The sequence below is a fragment of the Manis pentadactyla genome, chromosome 4, assembly GCF_030020395.1.
Source record: "Manis pentadactyla isolate mManPen7 chromosome 4, mManPen7.hap1, whole genome shotgun sequence".
Lineage (NCBI taxonomy): Eukaryota > Metazoa > Chordata > Mammalia > Pholidota > Manidae > Manis > Manis pentadactyla.
The window spans coordinates 59,646,978-59,659,765 of NC_080022.1; the positions used below are offsets into that span (position 1 = coordinate 59,646,978).

At 37.6% G+C, this 12,788-nt stretch overlaps 1 protein-coding gene across 3 annotated transcripts in view; it reads right to left on the minus strand.

Annotated features, from left to right (window-relative positions):
• Positions 1-12,788, minus strand: part of NEGR1 (neuronal growth regulator 1) — a 922,397-nt gene that overhangs the window by 201,136 nt on the left and 708,473 nt on the right. The window lies entirely within an intron of this gene.

Consider the following 12,788-nt stretch of genomic DNA (forward strand, 5'->3'; position numbering starts at 1 on the left):
CATTTATTGAGTGATCACTGGGGGCCAATCACTGGGCTAGGAGCTTTATATTCATGATTTCCTCACAGTAATACTCTAAGCTATAAGGCATTACCCTATTTTACAAATGTGAAAACTGAAGCTCAGAGAGGTTAAATAATTTGTTTAAGGTCGCACAGCTACTTAGCTGCAGAATTTGGATGTGATGTTAGACATGTTGATGCAAAACCTGAGCTTTCAATATTCTGCTTTTCCTTGCCTACTCCCTATGCTTCAGCACTAGCAGTTTTCTTATGTTGTTACTTTTACCTGGAATGCCATTCTTCTCCATTTGCATAGGTTCAAGGTCAAATTTAGGTGTCACCATCTCCATACTCTACCCTGTGGCTGGAAATACCTTCCCTTCTCTGAGTGGTTTACATAAATCTCTCATACCGTTCACTTTCTATGTTGTATTGTAATTATTTATAGGTATGTCGGCTTTCCTTGTCATCTGCCTGAAGGCAGGGTATCTGATTAATCTTTGCATATTCAAAGATCAAAGCACAGTGACTGGCACAAAATGATGCTCAAAAAGCTTCTTTGTACCACAAAGCAATTTAACTGCCTTGACATTGTAAGTCTGGGGAGAGGAAATCCTGGAGCAAAATACCTCTAAAAACTGAAATCAGTCAAAGGGAGAAATAAAGTTTAAAACCCATTTATTGCTTACAAACTGCAGTCCAGGACTGTCTTTCTCCTCTGCTCTAGAAGAAGTCCTCCCCTTAACCTCTCAGGTTCAGACATGCCCTCAGTTACCCAGATAATTGTTCATTGACATGACTCTTGCCACCCCTGAGGATATGCAAATGTACTAAAGCCATACTTCTTTCCACCTCTGAATGCCTATTGATATGCAGATGCACTAAAGCCAGGTGAGATATTCTGGAAATATTACAATTTTACCTACAGGCCACCCCTCTAGAAATCTTGCCTTATAATTTACTCGTTCTGCCTCTTTCAATCAAACTAATGACATAAAATAGCAACAGCAATAAAATCATGATAATCCTCAAGTCAGAGGACTCATCCTATGCAGATTAAGTGAATGTACTTTACAGCACAATCTCTTACTAAGCACAAAATGTGTTTCTTTACTTGTTTACTCATTCCTAACAACCATGCTAGACTGCTCACAAAAATTTTACCAAACATTAGAACAAAGATAAGCCTCTCTTTACGCACTTGTTTTCTTCACAACAGCAACATAATCATGATAATTCTCAAGCCAGAGGATTCAGCTAGGTTCAAAGTCCCATGTAGATTAAGTCCAAAGCTTGTCCATTCCAGCCATCATGCAGCAGCTGCAGCCAGGGGGATGCATCCAGGACACAAGGACTGTAGAAGCAAATAACTGATTTTGGGGGACCACTTTGCTGTTATTCCAAGAATACACAAGAGGCCAGCTTCCAGGCCTTTTCCTCAAGGTGCCAGAAGAGCCAGCTATCACTGATCCATGTGTTGAAATGTCCAAGGCCACGTCCATTTTGTTCCTAATTGCTGCACCCATCCTTGCAATGCATGTTCAATAAAGTGGGTGCTTTGATCACTCTAAATCACCTGTGGCCTGCCATAGGCTGCAAAGAGACGCTGTAGGCCCATCTTGGTGGTTTGCTGATCTGCAGAACGTGCAGAGCACTCCTTCTGGGCTCAGCTGACTTCTTCAAAGGTCAATGGCAAACCCCACCAATGGGCTACAGCCCACATTGTCTTTTGCCCGTGTGCAACAAACACTGATGTAACCATTGGGCCACTTCAGAGGCAGACTTTCCTTCTAGCCAGCATACCTGGGCCAATGTGTCTGCTTCATCATTCCCTTGGGATGCCAAAGGCAAATGACCAGTCACATGATATATGGTAGGTGTTTGTGCCACACCACTCCATAGCCTTTGGGTCCAGTCTCTCAGCCACCCCATGATGGGATAGGTGTTCCTATCTTGGTGAGAGCTGCTCCGGCAATGAGCTCCGTAGCCAGCAAGGTGTGGTACACAGCAGCCAGTTGCTTCTCTATCAAGGTGACCCGGACCTCTGCTCCTTTCAATGGTTGTGTCCAGGCTCTGGCCGGCAGCAGGAGCAGTGGCAGTGGCAGCAGCAGTAGCCTTAGGCTCAGACCATGGGCTGGGGTTGGCATGGAGAGCAGTGGTGGTGGTGCCTCCACGACCCCATGAGTGTAGACACATGTCCCTTGGCATGAGCGCCACTTCTCCCCATCATTTCCCAGGGCGGCGCTCCCAAAAGTCACACCCATTATAACAGATTTTGGGTTTAGAGGAATACTGCCGACTATGCCAGATGTTAGTTTGAGGAGAGGAAATCCTGGGACAAAATACTTCTAAAAACCGAAATCAGTCAAAGGGAGAAATAAAGTTTAAAACCCATTTATTGCTTACAAACTTCAGTCCAGGGCCCTCTTTCTCCTGTGCTCTGGAAGAAGCCCTCCCCTTAACCTCTCAGGTTCAGACATGCCCTTGGTTGCCCAGGTAATTACCCATTGACATGGAGATGAACTTCTCTCCACCCCTGAGGATATGCAAATGCACTAAAGCCATATTTCTTTCCACCTCTGAATGCACACAGGAAGAGTATCATACTGGGTGTTAACAAGCAGGGTTTCTATGCAGATATACTAAAGCCAGGTGTCACCATCTCCATACTCTACAATTTTACCCACAACATGATGAAGCTTACATTTTAGGTGGGGTGGGGAATGGGAGACATACTACAAACAGTAAGTAAAATAAATAAGTAATTTAAATATAGTGTTACAAGATGGTATGATACATGCTAAAAATAATAATAATTATAGCAAGGTAAGAGAAATTAGAGCAAGAGATGAATTGCCATTTTCTTTAGGGTATTCTGAGTAGTATTCATTGAGAAGGTAAGATTTAAGCAAAGACTGGATGCAGATGAGTAAGTTTGCTATATGGGTTATCTAGAGAAAGCCTTCCAGGAAGCCGGAACAGCTTGCAGTAAAGTCCGAGGCTGAAGCAAGCCTTGTTTGAGAAATACCAAGGAGATCAGTATGGCCAGAACAAAGAGAAAGAAGGGAGAATTGCAGGAGATGAGTGATGGTTAATTTTATGTCAACTTCCTTGGGTCACAGATTGTCCTGATATTTGCTGAACATTATTTCTGGGTGTGTCTGTAAGGGTGTTTCCAAATGTAATTAGCATTTGAATCAGTCTACTCAGTAAAGTACACTCTCCCTTCCAATGTGGGTTCACATCATAGGCTCTATTGAAGGCCTGCGTAGAACAAAAGGCAGAGGAAGGGAGAAGTCACCTCTTTGTCTGACTGCCTGGGCTAAGACATCATCTTCTCCTGACCTCAGACTGAGATTTATACCTCTGGGTCCCCTGGTTCTCAGGACTTTAGACTCAAACTGAACTACACCATCAGCCTTCCTGTGTCTCTGGCTTGCAGACAGTAGTTTGTGGGCCTTCTCAGCCTGAATAATCAAGTAAGCTAATTCCTCATAATATAATCCATATGTGTGTGTGCACATGTGTATGTGTAGGTATGTATAAATATAGATGTGTGTACATATATAGATAGATACACACACAAATGTGCATGTATATATCTATATAGTACTATAGATATGTGTACATACATACATTATTAATTCTGTTTCCTGGCAAATCCTAATACATGGGGTCAAAGGATGGAAGATAAATAGGACTTTGACGGCCATTTTAAGGACTTGGCTTTTACTCTGAGTGAAATGATGAACCACTATAGAAGAGGGATAGAATCTGACTTTTGTTTTGAAGGTATCACTCTAGCTGCTGTGCTGAGAGAAGGCCATGACAAGGTCAGGATGAAAGCTGAGGACTAGTAGGACGTGTGTCCCGAGCAAGGAAGTGATGTTGGCACCTCAGATTAGGGTGGCAGCACTGAATGTAGTGGAAAGTGATTGGATTTGGGGTCTGCCATGAAGTTGGAGCCAAGAGGATTTCTTGACAGATATATAAAAAAGGAGGAGTCCAGGGTGACTTGATTTGATGTAACTGGAAGGTTGGAGTACCTGACTGAGATGGGGAAGACTGTAAGTAGATGAGTTTTGTAGAGAAACTTTAGGAGCTGCATGCATGTATCATTTTTTTAATAGACCATTTTTTTAGAGCAGTTTTAAGTTCACATGAAATTAAGCAGAAGGTAGAGAAATTTCTTATATACTCCTTACCCCAGTACATGCACAGACTCTCCATTACCAACATCCCCTACTAGAGTGGTACATTTGCTACGATTGATGGACCTACAGTGACACATCACTATAGCCTGAAGCCCATAATTTACATTAGGGTACTCTTGGTGTTACATATTCTGTGTGTTTGGAAAAAAGCATAGTGGCATATATCCATCATTATAAAGTATTTACACTGCCCTAAAAATCCTCTGTGTTCTGCCTTTTCATTTCTACCACCCCTGGCAGCCACTGATGATCTTATTGTCTCCATAGTCTTGCCTTTTCCAAGATGTTATAAAGTTGGAATCATTCAGTACACAGCCCTTCCAGATTGACTTCTTTCATTTAGGAATATATCATTTAAGGTCCCTCATGTCTTTTTAGCACTGAATAATATTCCATTATCTGAATGTACCACAGTTTACTTATCCATTCACCTACTGAAGAAGTTCTTGGTTGCTTCTAAGTATTAGCAATCATAAACAAATCTGCTATAAAATCTATGTGCTGGAGGGGAAGGCAGTATAGCACAGAGAAGCCAAGTAGAGACTCTACAGCATCTTACCAAGCCAACGGACAGTGACTGCAATGGGGTGTGTGAGGGGTACTTGATAATGGGGGGACTCTAGTAACTACAATGTTGCTTATGTGAAACCTTCATAAGACTGTATATCAATGATACCTTAATAAAAAAAAATCTATTTGCTGGTATTTGTGTGAACATAAGTTTTCAACTTCTTTGGGTAAATACCAAGGAGTGTAATAGCTGTATTATATGGTAAGACTATGTTTAGTTTTGTAAGCAATTGCCATATCATCTTCCAAAGTGGCCATACCATGTTGCATTTCCACCAACAATGAATGAGTTTTCCTCCAGGCATTTGGAGTTGTCAGTGTTTCAGATTTTGTTCATTCTAATATATGCATAGTGGTATTGTTTTAATTTGCATTGCACTGATGATATGATGTGGAGTGATTTTTCATATGCATATTTGCCAGCTACTGTCTCTGGTGAGCTGTCTGTCTGTTGAGGTCTTTGGCCCATTCTTAAATTGAGTTGTTTGGATTCTTATTGAGTTTTAAGAGTTCTTTATGTATTTGGGATATTTATATGCACCTTTTGCAAATATTTTCTCCCATATTGGCTTACTTGTCTTTTCATTCTCTTGATAGTGTATTTCACAGAGCTGAAATTTCTAATTTTAATGAAGTTCAGCTTATCATTTATATCTTCCATGGATTGTGCCTTATGGTATTATATCTAAAAAAGTCATCACCAATCTCAAGGTCATTCAGATTTTTTCCTATGTTATCTTCTAGGAGTTTTAATGCATGTCTCTTCTCATAAATATTTTCTTTTCTACTAATCTTTTAAAAGTAATACATATTTTAAATAACACTATGAGAAAGAGCTCAATAAAACAGAAACCTTGAAGATACAAATACTAAGTCATTCAGACAAATAACCTGAGTAAATGTACATTTTAGATATATTTTAGGTTTCTTTAGAAAGCAATAAAAAAGTACAGAGTTTAATGATTTTTTTCAATATGCAGTGAATATGAAAAATGTAAACACCTATCCAATAGAACATTGCCTTTCCTTTTAAAAATACCCTAGCAAATTCTTCATTTTCTGTTAAGGGTGATACTTCACTTTGAAATTAAAGCACCTGAATTTTTCTGTGGTATTTTTATTCTTAATAGTAAAGGTTCAATTTATAGTTGTGGGGAAAAAAATTGCAAGGAAATATTTTTATTAAAGTGCTTGCTAATAACTTGGTGAAAAACAATGAAAAATGTTTACCAAAATGTTTGAACAATAAAATATTATGAGGTAATACATACATATATGTATCTGTACATAGAAATAAACACTGTTATACAATATAAGGAATCATTTAATAGATTTTAACTTTCTTTGTTAAGCAAAGATTCATGTCCCACCATAAAAGACAATATAATATACAAAAGACAGCTATTAAAATAACCTCACTTATTTATCAATTATTATGACACTGTTTTGCTTATGAGAGGTATAGGTAAGATTGTATTTTCACTTTTCTTCTCACAGGCTTTCATCTCTCTCTCTCCCTGTCACACTAAGAGGCCATAATATTTTATGATATCCAAGTATTATTGAAGATGAAATAACCATATGCAACAGGAGATCCATCACAGCTTCTATTGATAACCTGGTTAGTTTAATTACTCTCTTGTTTGTCAAGGGGGCCATGACTCATTACAAACAAAACCATGAAATCCAAAACACTGCCTGAAAACCCACACATAATTAACTGAATAAAAACCTAATTTGTCATTAACAGGCATTTATGAAGTACAGTGTGCATATGGCTCAGGAGCTGTAACACACAAGATAAAGGGAGATGATTCTGTTGTCTAGGGGTTCACAGGCTGCTCTGATGGACTGGAAAGTGGAAACATACCTAAAGTATCATATAAAGCATAGATAAAGAGTGAATCAAGATTGAGCATGACCTATAAGAAAAAGTCCTAAGAGCAGTTTGTGTGTTAGAGAATTAAAGTGCTATGGGCTATGGGTAATTAATGTGGAGAGGGAAGTCTCATGTAGATTTCATTTTGAGTTTAAAATTATAAACTTGAACTTGAAGCCTCTATTGATTTTTCCTGGGGACATGAATCAATCCTTATTCATATTATTCTGCCCCTTTTGAAAATGACTATTCAACAGAAAGGGGATTCATCCATTTATTCTTCCTTCCTTCAATTTAAGAAATATTTTTATTAGGGATCTCATTAATGAAAATAATAATATTCCTGGCCTGGTAGGGGTAACATTCTTGAGGACGTGTGTGTGTGTGTGTGTGTGTGTGTGTGTGTGTGTGTGTGCATGTACTTGTGTCTGAGTAAATAAATAAATAATAATAGTAAGGGAGTGATGCAAACTAAGATGGCAATCGAGCAGGGTAAAAGCAAAAGGAATAGCTGGGTGTGTTATATGTTGAGTCACAGACCTGCTTCTTGGTAAGGCAGTATTTGAGCAGATAATTGAATGATGTGAAAAAAATGGATTGTGTGATTATCTGTAGGAAATTATTAAATAGGAAACAGAAAAGTCAAAGGTCCTGAGTGGAGGGCATATTTGAGGTGGAAACATGCTTAACACATTAACAGAGAAGCAAAATGGTCCACATGGCTTGAGCAGGTAAGTGATACGAAGTATCTAAAGAGAAAGAAGGGCAGGCAGCTAGGGCTCAGATTCTACAGGGTCTGGTAGCCTGTGGTAAACCTCTGCAGTTTGTTCTGAGGAGATGAGGTTTTGGAGATTTTGACCAGAGTAGCAAAATGGTTTGATTAACATTTTATAAAGTTTCTTTGACTGCTATGTGGAACATGATCTGCAGAGAGGCAGGAAACAGGCAGAGTGAGGCTATTATAATAATCTTTAGGACGATGAGAAAGTCATTGGGCAATCCATAGAAAAGGCAGGAATTGAGAGAAAATTTAATTAAATAGATCACTGGTCACATTGGACCTATGTCAACTCATTTTAGTTAACTGGAGGTGACAGGATATTTTTAGGTGAAATTCCAAGTTTACACCATTCTGAACCGTATAACTTTGTATATATAAAAGACTTTAATGGGCACAGAAATATCTGATTATATGCAGTAGGTTTCTTTCCAAGAGTACATCTCAGAGACTGTGATGTCCATGTATGCCTTATGACTCTCCTAGAGTATGGAGTTTTTTCCAAATGTGAGACCACAGAATTGCAGAAGGTTTTATATTACAGTTCTTGTGGGCCTAATATTTCTTGCCTGGGTATGTTGGACAGTTGGATTATTCTACATCCTACATTAAGTGATTCATAACTTTGCAGGTCAACTATCACCAACTGGTTCAACGAGTTCCTATGTACTTTTGAACTATAACATACTCATGAATTTTATGTGACAAGGCCTCAGTTATTTTGATCATAAGGATATATGGTTGTTTATTTGTCAGAAATATATACCTCACAACAATTATGACTAATTAAATCCCAAAATGGAGCTTTAACAGTGAATTATAAGTATGCTTAACTAAGTTGTACAAACACTTATTTTCCACTAAAATGTTCCATGTTACAAGAAATCATCTTGGGCCCTTCTAGGAAAGATGATCAAATAAGACATGAGTGATTGCTCTCAGAACTTATTTCTTTAACATCACGCTCCATTGCTCTGTGACTTTTGACCTTGACCCAGTAGTGTAAGCTGTCCTTACAGGGACTGGGAGTAAAAGTGTGCACCTATAGGCATTTGCTTTTCCAATACTGTTTTTCTTCCCATGGAGACAGTTTTTTGTTCTGCTCAGTTGTAACTTCTTTCACTTACTCCAAAGTGGCAAAGAAGATGATCACTTGGGCCTCTCAAATTTATGACTACAATGGTATCCATGGGTAAAACTGCAGTATTTCCAGAATTTCTCTCCTAGCTTTAGTGCATCTCCATTCAATAGGTGTTTCCAAGGGGTGGAGAGAAGTAGTCCATCTTCATATCAATAGGTAATTATAAGGGGGAGCAAGGGCATATTGGGACCAGAGAGTTTGCATGGGGCCCCTTTTTGCAGCTGGGTCTTGAGAGACATGGGCGAGCAGAAGTGGATGACTGCTTGTAGGCAATAAGCAGGTTTCTCCCACTTTATTTCTCCATTTGAATGATTTTGGTTTCAAAGGTACTTTACCCCAGGCTGGGAAAACATTTCCCCTCTGGAGTAGAGTATCCTTTGGGATAGACTGATTCATGTGCAATGCTAAAATTTAGGCATACCACCCTTGTGTCAAACTGTGTATGGCTCCGAGCTAAAGAAATTGCACAGGGCAAAAATTCAATTTTAGAGGAATGTTATCAGACAAATGTAGGGAACAGCAAAGAACAGATGTTGGGAAAAGCCAGCAGTGTAAGGGTCAAAAAGGGATATTTAACACCTGCATGATTAGATGCTCATAAAAGAGGAGTCATCCCTTTTCGTGTACTCAGTGGGATTATTTCCTTTCATTGTTTAGCCAGTAATTTAGTATGAAGATAATTAAAGGTTCTTCATCCAAAACTCCAGGGTGTGCAGGTGTAAGCAATAGTACCTCTGCACTTGGCACCCAAGAAGCCTAATCAAGATTCAAGTTTTCTTAGTTACATGACAATAGCCACAAAGATCTTCTTCCTCTCTTGTCATCCTCAATGGGAGCTTGGATTTTGTACAAAGTCTTCTTTTTGAAAAAAGTTAGTGAATCCAAGAATGACTTTAAAAGCCTTAGTAAATTGAGGTAGTTGAAATGAAACTTTAGAATTTCAATGGCAAAAGAATTTGACCACCACCCACCCTCTCAAAATGATGGACAATGATGAAAGTGCCATGTTAAATAATTACACCAATAAAGAAAAGTGAAAAATGGTAAAGAGAAGTAAATCATGAAGAAATCCATCCTACAGAAGATGTGTAAGGAACATTGTGGTAAATAAGCATGTTGACCTTGGTCTAGATTCCAGATCTTGTGAGCTACACTAAAGAAGCTTTGGTCAATTGTAAGGTTTCTAGTACCTTCCAGAGAACACAAAATACAGGATGTGCTCAATATACTACTGTTACAGAGGAAGTTGATAATAATTGAAAAATTTCTACCTTGAAGATAAGTTGCAATTCAAAGTAAGGAATAATGACTTTCAAAGGTTGTCCTCGATTTCACAATAATGGATCACAAGGTAATAAGTCCTTTCCATGTAGGAAATATGTCCTTGTCTTATGAACTAATTTAACCTTAAAGAAAGGTTAGAATTCCAGGTACTGCTAAGAGAAAAACCTTTAAGAATTTACATACATATATATGTATATATATGTAAAAATGAAGTCAGATTTTTAAAAATCAAACTACCAAAATATAGTTGAACCATAATCTTTATAAAATAAAGAACTTTTACAGTGAAATATCCGTATTCTCTTCTTTCACAGGGGATGAAAATAAGCCAGTTTGTAATGTACCTCCAGCTTCCCGAAGACCTTAAACATTTACACAGTGGCAAAATGATGTAGTAAAAAGGCTTTTCTTTGCAGTCAAACAAAAGTAGCTCTAACATTCACTGTATGAGTAACTTAACCCTGCTAAACCCCATTTTTCTCATCCGTAAAATAAATAGTGCCTCCTTCACAGGACTGTTGTACAGACAACATAAAACACTTTGTGGAAAATGCTTACCCGAGTGCTTTGCACTGTGTTAGCAGTCAATAAAAACATTAGCTATTATTAAACAGGAACTATTACAAATGAACAGGGTATCACAGCTATGCTCTCTTTGAGAGCATGGAATCGTAAGATATGGACAGAAAAGAAAATGATTTTTTTGTTTTAATTCATTGTCCTGTTACTGCAGGCATGTAATTTATTTAAATAAAAGCTGGACTAGCATATCACTTTTTTGCTCTCCCAGAATTCTATTCATATTCTGTTTTAGTATAGTTAACCAAGAAAATTTCCTCTGAAGACATTTGTGGTAGACTGTGTATTTATTTCTCTCACTGACCAAGAAGTAAGAGGCTTGGGTTCAACAATGCTACAGAATATCAAAACTATATGGAGCACAAAGGCATCCTTTCTGGAAAGATACTCTATTGTGGAGGTGCATTATGTGTTAGGACATATAAAAGATCAATATATTTATTTGGTTAAGCATATGATATCATTTTCTCTTTCACAAAAAAGACAGTATAAGTGGAATTTCATGGGTAAATTTGACTTCAGTGGTTTTAGTCAATGTTCAATATCCAGTATGATAGTGTATCTGTTTTCTCACATTCCTGCATGTTTCACAGGTGCATAAAAAGCAAAATATTTTATAAAAAATTTCAGAGTTAAGATATATAACTGTACATTAAGTCTGATTAATATGGTCATTATTAATGACTACATAAAGGGTTCACTGGTGAAGGCCCTCTTACACCCTCAAAGAAAAATCTGGGCACTGTTTAAAATTACAACATAAGGGATCCTTTTCCTAAATTCATGGTTTACTGCTATTATAATATTTAACCCTTCAGGGGGAGACTAACTATACTTAAGCTTTCATTGGCCATTTACACTGTGGTTTGAATTATCTAATTTTTGTGTTGTTTATGAGTGTGACTTTGTTATAGGCCATTGAAGGATGAATGGTTGAGTTGTCTGTGACTTATGACAAAGTAGTTAAAAGAACAGGAAGGAGAGAAAGGGTTACATAATGAGGAGTTTGTTGGTGTTAGGCAGAATTCGTATAATGCTTTGGCAAGGGTCAGTGTCAGTGAAATTACAGCTTGGAGTTGCTGTCCCCTTATAGTCAGCAATGTGGACTCCAGTGATGCATCCACTGTAAAATATGTCTGAGATTTATTGGGCCACCAGCTGTATCAGTAGGAATTAAATGGTTCACTGTCTTCCTAGCTGTTCACCAAACTTTATTTATTTAGACTTTATTCATGATTTTAGTTCTTCTGTGTTGTCAGTCACACTGAAATTATAGGTATATGTGATTGATTCAGATACACTGGACAAATGTGCAAGAATTTGGAAGTTGGGGATTCTCAAAAGGCATCTCTTTTCATAGCACAAGTGATCCTGTAACAAAAGTTGCCCATCAGTACAAACCTTCCGAGTCCTTCAACATTCGGATGCATTCTTTCTATTCCTGATGTAAAAGTTATTTTTTAGTAAACCCCTCCCCCCCAAAAAATAAAGATTAGAAGGGTTTGGATGTTTCCTTTAGATTAGCTATAAATCATGAAAATATTCTTGGGATTTTTCTTTTTTTCCTCATGGGGAGAATTTTCTAGTTGTAGTAATTAGTCAAAATATATTGTGTAAGCTTCTGTTATGTTTATTGTCATGTTTTAAGTCAGGTTACATTTTCAAAGAAGAATATTAATCTCTTAGAATGTGAATAAACTAGAAATATATACATTTAAGATTTTTGTAGTCAATTAGTGTAAAAATGATCACAAAAAAAGATGTACTTGGTCATAGATGGGGATAGCATAGGCGGAATCCTTCCTTAGACTAATTTCTCAGAAGATCCTGTTTCCCTCCAGCCTCTGGGCCAGCCTCCTGAGGAGCTACCGGTAAATCTGAAGGCACCGGGGAGTCAGGCACTGGTATGATTTCTGCCCTCTGCAGAATAATTCCTGGATCAGATTTCTCAGTTGACTGAATAGTTTACTATTTCTTCTTGTTTCTGTGGCCTTCAATAATCTTAAAATAGCACATTTAAAAAGTCACTAAAATTCAGTTATTAAAATTGCTTAATTCTGAAAAATGAATAATTCATATTGCTAATACCTTCTAAAGAATTATTTTCTTAACACTGTCTTGGAGGAAGAGAAAAGAAAGCCTTTGAGTAGCTTGAAAAAAAGGGAAAATAAAAAAATAAGATATATATCATAGATTTATATCATGTAGTTGTAAATTACCCATTTCTCCCTGCCTACTGCCCTCAAATGCATGAGGGAGAATGTCAGGAGCCTAGCAATACTATATGATTTATGTTAAGTTAATTACATTTTCCAAAACTATAGGAACAGATTGCCCAGAA